Source organism: Spea bombifrons, chromosome 2 (assembly GCF_027358695.1).
Source record: "Spea bombifrons isolate aSpeBom1 chromosome 2, aSpeBom1.2.pri, whole genome shotgun sequence".
NCBI lineage: Eukaryota > Metazoa > Chordata > Amphibia > Anura > Pelobatidae > Spea > Spea bombifrons.
Window position 1 is genome coordinate 1,031,600 of NC_071088.1, and position 9,701 is coordinate 1,041,300.

The window sequence follows — 9,701 nt, forward strand, 5'->3', positions numbered from 1 at the left end:
CGGTGGTTGACGTGGAAAATATAAACGTCCAGAAATCAAGTCATGGGTAAGAAATGGGTTTGAGACAGAGAATACGTAACAGTCTTGGGCTTACTTCCTTTTATATATACTCATTATGACCACGGCCGCTTGCCTATGCATGGGTTCTGCCGGCCTAGGCCTTCTTCAATTCTCTGTTGCCAACATTGCTAATCTTTCGCTACTGATTGTTGCCAGTCCGGACCTGTGACGGTCCCGGGTTAATCGGTGCTGATTGTAGTAGTGGTTGTGACCATCCGGGGTTAAAATGTGTGGATATAAAGATTATTGGTGATTTATGTATTTTCCCCGTATATGTGGTATGTATCGTATTGAGATACCCCACGTGTGGTGGGGGTGCTGACCAGGGGAGTTCCGGGGAGGGAGCCTTCTGTAGATTCCCGGCCGATGGGGCTTCCAGGAGAACGGGGGTTAGCGGCTGCGGTTACGGAACCCGTGCCCGGCTACCTCGCGGTTCGTCCAGGGGAACTTTGAACTGCTGCCTTTGACCGATCCCGCCACTTTTTGGACAGGATATCCTCAGGACCCCGTGCTATCCATCTGTACCCCGGGATCGCCGCCTCTCCTTCAGGATCACCCCGAAAATTACGGTTTAAGGTTGTACAGACCTTGCGGGGCTCGGTGGCCAGAGTATGGGGCCGGACTGTCTGGGCAGGGTGGGGTTATGTGGACATAGTTTCTGGCCTTTTTACTGTGTTGGACTGTATATAAGCCCGTGTGTTTCCCAAATAAAGAGTTCCTGTTTTACCTTACTACGAGTCCTGTCTTGGTATTGGGGTAATTCCTGGCACTGCTCTTGCCAGGGCGGTAGAGTGCTGTATTGCTATACTTCTGTATACTGCAGCTCCGCCGAGGTTCCTGAAGAGCTCTGTCCTCTGCTATGATCACTTATTGTCCTTTTCAGTACAATAGCCCCACTGTGTAGCTCAGCTTCGGCTAGCCACAGTGGTAAAGCAGCCCCTTCTGCACACTGGTTCTGTCTGACAGTGAAGGGGTTAATCGCTGGTGTCCCGGTGGCCATGGGGCGGAGGAAGCAACGTTCGGCGGGTGTACCCAGTCGGGGTATAGGTCGTTCCCGTCACGGGACCTCTGACTCCATTCATGGGGTCTCTCCAGTTCTTGTAAACCGCTATCCACACCATGATTGGGCTTTTGGCAACTCCTGTTGTGTCTGTATACGTTAATGTATACTTGTTATGGGTGCCAGCTGAGCCGTTTATATTGTACAGCGCTGTGTAATTTGTTGGCGCTTAATAAATAAAAGGTAACAATAATACGTCAACCAAAATGTAAAAGCCCTCATTGAGCTGCGTTGTAATCTATAAAAACACACGTCTCTGCGTATAGAACCTGTCACACGCGGCCCTTGGGGCTCCAACGAGCGTAGCCTGCCTGCCCCCCACAAACCCCGGGCCCGGGTTCCCGCAGGCATCCGTCCCCCTGTCTCACGCATATAGGCAGCAGGCAGGCCCCCGATAGGCAGCAGGCAGGCCCCCGATAGGCAGCAGGCAGGCCCCCGATAGGCAGCAGGCACGCCCCCGATAGGCAGCAGGCACGCCCCCCGATAGGCAGCAGGCACGCCCCCCCGATAGGCAGCAGGCACGCCCCCCCCGATAGGCCCGGTCCTTATTTTGATTTGTTTATTTTGAGGAGACAGCGATTGTTTCTGGAATTGATGGATTCTTACCTTTGCATGGTGCCCAGGGAAGCAGGAGTAGCGAGACAGCAATGCCATGGACCTAAAACAGCAAAATTACAGCATTATTACAAAAAAAAATTAAAACAAATTGCAGATATATGAAAACTTGGTGTTTTTCTGTTGTGTTCCATGCTGGATGTTAGCCTTCTTCTGAAACCAGGCCCCTGGACTACTCTGCCAGGTCAGCAAGCGAGTTTATAAATTCATATTTTCTATAATTATGCATGTTTTCCTGCATATGCACCAAATACCGTATTTGCTCGATTATAAGACGACCCTGATTATAAGACGACCCCCCAAAATCTGAATATTAACTTAGGAAAAAAAGAAAAAGCCTGAATATAAGACGACCCCAAAGGAAAAAAGTTTTACCAGTAAATGTTAATTCATGTAAACTATTTTTTTTAATAAAAGCTATGATTGAGAAAAATATTTTTTTTGTTTTTATTTCTTGTATTTTCCAACCTGTCCCCCAGTTACGCACATCTGCCCCCAGGCTTGCCACTCCAATATGGCACTGTGGCCCATGATATGCCTTTTAACCCTCTATATGCCACTGTGCCCCATGGTATGCCTTTTGACCCCCTATGTGCCACTCTGCCTCCAGAAATGCCTTATACCCCTATATCCCATTCTGACATTTAGGGGGTTAAAATGCATATTATGGGGCAGAGTGGCATATAGGGAGGTATAAGGCATTCCAGGAGGCAGAGTGGCATTAAGGGAGTTAAAAGGCATTGTATAGAGCACTCTGCCTCCAGAAATGCCTTATACCCCTATATGCCACTCTGGCATTTAGGGGGTTAAAAGGCATATTATGGGGCAGAGTGGCATATAGGGAGGTATAAGGCATTTCAGGAGGCAGGGTGCTCTATTAAATGCCCCCTTAACGCCACTCTGCATCCTGAAATGCCTTATACCTCCCTATATGCCACTCTGCCCCATAATATGCCTTTTAACCCCCTAAGTGCCAGAGTGGCATATAGGGGTATAAGGCATTCCAGAAATGCCCTATGCCCCCATTTAACACACACACACACTTACCGGTGCTTCCATTTTCCTGCTGTATTGCCGGGGCAGCGGGTTGACGTCTCCTTCCGCTGCAGCCGGAAGGAGGTGGAGTTGGCAGCGGGGGTTGTCTGCGTCCGTCGCGCATACCTTCCCCGGCTGTCAGAGACCGGTGCGGGGAACTCTGATCTCTGACAGTTGAGGAAGGTATGCGCGACGGACGCAGACAACCCCCGCTGCTAGCCACACCTCCTTCCGGCTGCAGCGGACGTTGTCTACGCGGATCGCGTAGACGTCAACTCGCTGCCCCGGCAATACAGCAGGAAGCACCGGTAAGTGTGTGTGTGGGGGGGTGTTAAATGGGGGGGGGGATCCAGGTCCCCTGCAGCGGTGCGGAGGATCTGGATCTTAGTCTCATAATCAGACCTCTATTTATATTCAGGGGAACTTGCGGAATCATGCGCAGTATACATGAACGTATACACAAACCTGAATTTGAGATTGTTTAAGCCAATCGAAAACCCCCATTTCCTGGAGCCTGGCACTGATGCGATTCGCCATTCCTCCTGAGAAGGAACGGATTTTCTTGGCTGCTCGTACGCTGTGCGTGCTGCCTCGCATTTAGCTGAGGTGTCACGTGACCTGGCGTTACGTGACCCTGTGGTGAAACGTGTGGCTTCTCAGACAGCATGTAAGCAGTCAAGAAAATCTGTTAAGCGAAGGGGTTGAGTAAGGGAAGGAGGGAGACAGGTAGGGGGAAGGAGGAAAAGTGTATGTGAGCATGCATGTATGTATGTATGTGTGTTTGTGAGCACGTATGTGTGAACACAGATGTGTATGTGTAAGTGTCAGCATTTATATGTATGCGTGTGTGTATGTAAGCACAGGTGTGTATGTGTGAGCATGGATGTGTGTGTGAGCATGGATGTGGAAGTATGTGAGCACAGATGTGTATGTTTGTGTTTAAGCACCAGTGTGTTTGTGTGTGAGCATGTATGTCTTTGTGTAAGTGCACATTAGTAAAGTGTGTGTCGGTGTGAGTGTGTACATCTGTGCACATGCGAGAGTGTGTGTAGAAATGTGTGCCAGTGCATGTGTGAGTTACTGGGGGGAGAGGCAATGGAAAGATGAAGGTGCCAAATATAATAATGATTCTGAATAAGAGGAGAGATGGGGAGAAAGAAGAGCAATAATGAGATGGAGATAGAATGGAGACAAAGGGGAGAGATAAAAAGACAAAGAAGAGAAATTTAGATTAAGAGAAGGATAAACGTGTGTGTGTGCGGGTGTTAGAGTGGGTTTGCATGTTAGTGTGTTTTAGTTTGTAGGCTACTTGCCAGGAGGGGGCGCCAAAGTAATCCTGCTCCCAGGTGCCAGTAACTCTATACTCACCCCTGACTGCACGTTAAAGAAATGATTCAAATAAAAACCCTCACTACCCAAAAACCCCTAATCCAGTATTATTAATAAACATACAATATGATTGGGTAATATGTAAAGAATTGATGTGGCCCCCAGAACATAAAACCATTTGCACGTGCAATTAATTGGAGAAGAAATCGCAGGTTAAATTGCAAAAAAAATAGTTTAATGTAGTTTTTGACTTCCGCAAATAACTATTTGTGTGTTTCTATGGTTCTGTCTGATTTCTGTGGGATCGTCAGACATGGCAAAGAAGAATCTTAAACTTACATATGGTAAAAACTGCAAAGAAATATGATATTTGGGGCACTAAAAAACCTGAAAGCATTAAAGCAATGTTTATAAGAGTTAAAAATATCCCAAATACCCCGTACCCCTCCCAGTACAAATGTAAAAGGGTACAAAAACCATTTGCTGCCCCCATCCCAGTGAAACCTATACCCGGGGGGTATCGCTCTGCACAGGGGAAGCCAATAGATAGAACTCGGGGGGTCTCTATAAGTGGCGGCTATTGCGTGGCTGAAATACCGAGCAAAATAAAAAGCAATTAGGGGGTTAAACATAGAACTACCTTTGTGTTTAGGCTTAAAAAGGGGTTCGGGGAAAGCATATAAAGACACCCGCTTTATTTCTCAATCACAGGACTGTCCCCTGAATATCGGGGCATCTGATCATCCACTTCTATGAGTCGGCCGGGAGAGCGAGAGTCAGCTCCGCGGTGAGGTAGAGACATTTCCTTGGGATGTAAAGGAAGCCCCGGGGGAAGAGGGGGTGGGAGGAAGGGGTAGAAGTCCATATATCTTTATAACCTGTTTCTATGCGTCCGACAGGACGGAGCGATCGATGCGGAGCGGGCAATGCTGGGTTAATGCGCAGCTATAGGGGGTAACAGAGAAAGTGATTCTGGTGTAAAGTTTGGAAATGGTGAATTCCATTACTGTGACCCCGACTTACCCAACACAACAGCTTCATTTCAGAGACAGACATTCTGCGAGCTTCTAGAGATGGGGCATCTTATTGGACTAGGCCATTGCTTTGAAGTATTTGTTCCGTTCCATATATTACTAAAAAGAAATGGACAAAAAAGGGATTTTTTTTTTACAATATTTTGGAGAAAATAAAAGAGGTTGCTTATCCTTCCGGTATACTAAAGGTTAAACATGCCAGGAAAACAATACATTTTTTGTCACTGAACTAATATTTTTAGAAATGACACAGAGCAGAAAAACCATGTTTTTCTTTTTTCACACTCCTCTCCGCCCTCACTGCCAAACATTTTATCTCAAGCTGATGACTGCGTTTTGGGGGGCAAAGATGCCACAGTGAGGCTGTTTGGGGCAAAGATGGCAAGTCCTATGCTTCCAGTCTGGGTGGTAGGCAGGTCCTGCGGATGCAATCTGGGTGGGGATGTACTAAACAGCATATTGGGATGATGGGATGATTGGCTGCAATGCTCAGATCTATCAATAGGTGTCAGTATACTTTTTACACTCATGGTAAATCACAGAATGTTCTTTTAGGTAGTTCTTGATACTAAGTTGCCACAAATACATTGCAAAAAGAAGCTGCAAATATTTAACTATTTACTTGCTCAAATATATACAGTTTTATAACGGAATCATAGTAAATTCTATAGAAATAACAGAAAAATGTTATGTAATCAACATATTGATATAATACTGTACATGTATGTGCAAACACCATATTTTACCTGTTTTAGCACTATCTGGGAATATATTTTTTAAACATGGGGATTATGGGTGGAATATCATGGTTACAGATGCTAAGGAACGCATTTTTTTCTGATAAGAATATGGGAATTTTATTATTTTTATATGGGGATTATGGGTGGAATATTATAGTTGCACATGCTAAATAACATATTTGACCCATTTCTGATAAAAATAATAATACTCCCATATTTCTATCAGAAAAAAGTCAAATATGTTCCTTAGCATCTGTAACTATAATATCCCACCCATAATCCCCATGTAAAAATAATAAAATTCTTATATTCTTATCAGAAACAGGTCAAATATGTTACTTAGCATGTGTAACTATAATATTCCACCCATAATCCCCATGGAAAAAAAATAAAATTCCCATATTCCTATCAGAAAAAGGTCAAACCTGTTCTTTGGCATCTGTAACCATGATATTCCACCCATAATCCCCATGTGGAAATATAAAAATCCCCATATTCTTATCAGAAACAGGTCAAATATGTTACTTAGCATGTGTAACTATAATATTCCACCCATAATCCCCATGGAAAAAAAATAAAATTCCCATATTCCTATCAGAAAAAGGTCAAACCTGTTCTTTGGCATCTGTAACCATGATATTCCACCCATAATCCCCATGTGGAAATATAAAAATCCCCATATTCTTATCAGAAACAGGTCAAATGTGTTACTTAGCATGTGTAACTATAATATCCCACCCATAATCCCCATATAAAAAATAATATTCCCATATTCCTATCAGAAAAAGGTAAAAAATGTTCTTTGGCATCTGTAACCATGATATTCCACCCATAATCCCCATTAAAAAAAAAAAAAAGATTGTACCCATATTCTTATCAGAAACAGGTCAAATATGTTCATTAGCATGTGTAACTATAATATTCCACCCATAATCCCCATGGAAAAAAAATATTATACCCATATTCTTATCAGAAACAGGACAAATGTGTTCCTTAGCATGTGTAACTGTAATATTCCACCCATAATCCCCATGTGAAAATAATAAAATTCCCATATTTTTAACAGAAACAGGTCAAATGTGTTCTTTGGTATCTGTAACCATGATATTCCACCCATAATCCCCATGTAAAAAAAATAATATTCCCATATTTTTATCAGAAACAGGTTAAATTTGTTCCTTGGCATCTGTAACTATAATATTCCAACCATAATCCCCATGTAAAAAAAATAATATTCCCATATTTTTATCAGAAAAATGTGAAATGTGTTCCTTGCCATCTGTAACCATGATATTCCACCCATAATCCTCATGTGAAAGTAATAATATTCCCATATTCTTATCAGAAAGAGGTTAAATGTGTTAATTAGCATGCATAACTATAATATTCCACCCATAATCCATGTGAAAATAATAAAAAAAATCCCATATTTTTATCAGAAATGGGTCAAACCTGTTCTTTGGCATCTGTATCCATGATATTCAACCCATAATCCCCATATAAAAAAAATATTATACCCATATTGTTATCAGAAACAGGTCAAATGTGTTCCTTAGCATGTGTAACTGTAATATTCCACCCATAATCCCCATGTAAAAATAATAATATTCCCATATTTTTAACAGAAACAGGTTGAATGTGTTCCTTGGCATCTGTAACCATGATATTCCACCCATATTCCCCATGTAAAAAAAAAAAAGATTGTACCCATATTCTTATCAGAAACAGGACAAATGTGTTCCTTACCATGTGTAACTATAATATTCCACCCATAATCCCCATGTGAAAATATACTGTTTAGTACGTCCCGAATTTTGTAATATATGCAGAAATGTTATAAAAGGTAATTTGCTGGATATGAGCGGATATTTAGCTTTAATTTGTTTAATAAATGTATGTAATTTTGCAGGGAGATATATTTGTGTGAGAACTCTGCCTAATCCACTCAGAATTGTATCATTATATGATTATTATATAACATTATATGATTATTATATAACATTATATGATTATTTTGTAACATTATATGATTATTATATCATTATATGATTATTATATAACATTATATGATTATTATCACATTTCCAGGTCTAATGCACCTTTTGCTAATCTAAAGAAAAAGCGTCTGATGGCTTCACCACTGATTTGAAAGTGTCTGATAGCTCGACTCCAGTTGGGCTAGCGGGTCAGAGGCTTTGATGGAATGGAATGAAGTTTTACTTTACTGAGAGGGTGGGAGATAAGTGGAACAGCCTCCCAACAGAAGTGGTAGAGGGTAATACAGGGTGGGTATCAAACATGCATGGGACAGACATACGGCTCCTGAATGTAACACGAGACTGACGATCTTTGTAAACGCTGAGTTACCGAGTTCTAGAAACACAGAAGCTGAAAACAAACATTCAGGAAGGGAAGCCCGGGAAGGATTGCGCAATAAACTCACCCGGTGAATCCTCCGGTGTCAGAACTCCATGCGGCTTCGAAGCATGGAAAACTTTGTTAGTGGGAAGGAGGCGCTCCCTATTAGAAAGGGAGGAGCTAGTTCCTACCCAGTGGAAGGACTCTGGTGTCAGCAGATCATGTGATCATGTGTCAGCAGATCATGTGACTGTTTGGTCTGGGCTGCCGTTTCTTTTACAACTACGTGATGTGAGGATGAAGCTTTAACAGAACTCCTGAAAATACAGAATATTATGGAGGCCGAAGAAAACTTCAATCTAAGAGATAATTCACAGTGAGTCTCTCTCTCTCTGTGCCAGTGTGTGTGTGAGTCTCTCTCTGTCTTTCTCTTTGCCAGTGAGTGTGTGTCTCTCTGTGCCAGTGAGTGTGTGTGTGTGTCTCTCTCTCTGTGCCAGTGAGTGTGTGTGTGTCTCTCTCTGTGCCAGTGAGTGTGTGTGTGTCTCTTTATGCCAGTGAGTGTGTGTGTGTGTCTCTCTCTCTCTCTCTGTGCCAGTGAGTGTGTGTGTGTCTCTCTCTGTGCCAGTGAGTGTGTGTGTGTCTCTTTATGCCAGTGAGTGTGTGTGTGTGTCTCTCTCTCTCTCTCTGTGCCAGTGAGTGTGTGGGTGTGTCTCTCTGTGTGCCAGTGAGTGTGTGTGTGTGTGTCTCTCTCTCTGTGCCAATGAGTGCATGTCTCTCTCTCTGTGTGCCAGTGAGTGTGTGTCTCTGTCTCTGTGTGCCAGTGAGTGTGTGTGTCTCTCTCTCTGTGCCAGTGAGTGTCTGTCTCTCTCTCTCTGTGCCAGTGAGTGTCTCTCTCTCTGTGCCAGTGAGTGTCTGTCTCTCTCTCTCTCTGTGCCAGTGAGTGAGTGTGTGTCTCTCTCTTTCTGTGCCAGTGAGTGTGTCTCTCTGTGCCAGTGAGTGTGTGTGTCTCTCTCTCTGTGCCAGTGAGTGTCTCTCTCTCTCTCTCTGTGCCAGTGAGTGTCTGTCTCTCTCTCTCTCTCTGTGCCAGTGAGTGAGTGTGTGTCTCTCTCTTTCTGTGCCAGTGAGTGTGTCTCTCTGTGCCAGTGAGTGTGTGTGTCTCTCTATCTGTGCCAGTGAGTGTGTGTGTGTGTCTCTCTCTCTGTACCAGTGAGTGTGTGTCTGTCTCTCTCTCTCTCTCTCTCTCGGTGCCAGTGAGACTCTCTCTCTCTCTCTCGACTCTCTCTCTCTCGACTCTCTCTCTCTCGACTCTCTCTCTCGACTCTCACTAGACTTTCACTCTCTCTAGACTCTCTCTAGACTTTCTCTCTCTTTCTCTCTCTTTCTCTCTCTCTCTCTCTCGACTCTCTCTCGACTCTCTCTCGACTCTCTCTCGACTCTCTCTCTGTCATTTTTAGGGTAAATCAAAATTCT

General features: G+C 43.6%; 1 long non-coding RNA gene across 1 annotated transcript; it reads right to left on the minus strand.

The window, feature by feature from the left end:
• Positions 1-1,665: 1,665 nt before the first annotated feature.
• LOC128473031 (uncharacterized) lies at positions 1,666-4,304 on the minus strand. Its single transcript, XR_008346241.1, has 2 exons — positions 3,236-4,304; positions 1,666-1,778 (listed from the first exon to the last, which is right to left on the minus strand). It is a non-coding gene; the product is annotated as an uncharacterized LOC128473031 (long non-coding RNA).
• Positions 4,305-9,701: the final 5,397 nt, after the last annotated feature.